A 1,784-nucleotide genomic window follows, 5' to 3' on the forward strand; every position below is an offset into this window, starting at 1 on the left:
CCGTCCGGCCACATCAGATAGGTCGGCCTTCCCCATCTCAAAAGCCTCCTTGAGCCCATGTCGCAGAGAATGCCGTTCATAGTCATGTCAAAGCTGACCTTGAATGTAGGCAGCCAGAAATCATCGACCTCCACGTCGCTCCTCGGCAGGTGCTTGCGCAAAAAGTCAGGGTCGCAGGCGATCTGGTTGGCCAACCAACACAGCCCGTCGCGTGCGTCGGGGAGGAAGACAAACATTGAGTAGATCGGCTCTGGCTGCGACTGCGCGGGCAAGGGGCGGCCTTTCTCGTAGCGCAGCTGGAGCACCTTGAAGCCGTTGTGCCACGTGATTCTTTGCCTACTAAAGCCACGCATGAACGGCGTGTCTATGGCGGTGCTGTCAAGGCGGTGAAACAGATGGCGTTCCTCGTCGAATGACTTGTTTCACTTGCCCTTGAAGTAGATGGCGTTGACGAGCACTAGGTCGGTGAGGTAGGACAACGCGTCACGACCGATCAGGGTGGGGATGAGGTCGTTCATCAACGCCGCCACCCATGAGTTGATCCGCTCCTTTGCCTCCTCTGGCTGCATGTACATAACGACAATCATACTATTGTTAGGCGCTGAGTTATTTCCTTCCTAGCAATTAAGTGCTTCAATAATAACCATTCTCACCTATATACAGCACCTCCTCCTGCTGACCTCTCTGCCGTGCCTTATATGTGCTTCCAGGAGTAAAACAAGCTCTACAAATGGATAATGCTTGATTTGATCAAGTTTATTTTAACAACAAAAAATTTGCTTCTCTATTATCAAAAAAATCTAATTGATCATTGATGCATGGGACTAAATAAAATTAGTGCCAAAGCAGGCCAAAGGCAAGATTGTTGGCTCTTTTCATGCTCAGGAACACAAATCGTAAGGCTTCTTGTAGCTTCATAGTTTCAAGTCTCCGAGGGGTAAATAAATTGTAGTGTACCACCCAAAAAAAAAATGTACCATAATCTTCTCTAGGCTAAACATCAGGGGGTAAATAGGCACACAAATTTAACTTAAAATAGAAAGCCACCAGGATAATGTACTTATTTGATTATATCCGAAGAAACAATACCACAAACCCAAGAAACAAATATCGCCATCCATTTATCGTATAATTTTTGATATAGATTTTAGTTTACCCCAAAACAAGAACAACAAACGTCTTAATTATTACATTCATTTAAAAGATAATAATACACTCTTGGTGATAGGTGATTTGGACAACTGTTAGCAATGATAAGTGAAACACATTGTGATACTTCTTATAATTTGATGGAGAAAAATTATTGCATATGTTGATGTTGTTTAGCATGACGATCTTCATCTTGCTTCAACTGCGAAGAAGGATCAGATGACAACGCGTCAAGTCCGTTGATAAAGTTCTCCACCAGCTCCTTAGTGATCTGACCTACAATGTGGTTGGCAGCTCTCTTGGTCTCTAGGACTTAAAGTTGGCTATCTTGAAGACACCGAAACTGACAGAGACTGTGGTCCCCCCTTGTCATCATAATACGCACCAAAAGAACTGATTATGAGATATTTATACCGAACTTTTCTATTTTATCCCAATTCTTGTTTGGACCAAGTCCTGAATAGGTTTTTTTCTCACATTGATTCAAAAACACAGTAATAGGAAAAATGTTAAGTTGCAAGATCATGACTTCTTGATCATGTATGAACTAAACAGAGATTCAAAGAAATGATTATTTGGGTTCTCCACACTATTTTTGTTTGCGCATGCGCGCGCGCGTGTGTGTGTGTTGGGGG

General features: G+C 43.2%; 1 pseudogene; it reads right to left on the minus strand.

Moving 5' to 3' along the window:
• LOC119357434 overlaps nucleotides 1–575 on the minus strand; it is a 39,714-nt pseudogene extending 39,139 nt beyond the window's left edge.
• Nucleotides 576–1,784: the final 1,209 nt, after the last annotated feature.

This window comes from Triticum dicoccoides, chromosome 2A (assembly GCF_002162155.2).
Source record: "Triticum dicoccoides isolate Atlit2015 ecotype Zavitan chromosome 2A, WEW_v2.0, whole genome shotgun sequence".
Classification (NCBI taxonomy): domain Eukaryota; kingdom Viridiplantae; phylum Streptophyta; class Magnoliopsida; order Poales; family Poaceae; genus Triticum; species Triticum dicoccoides.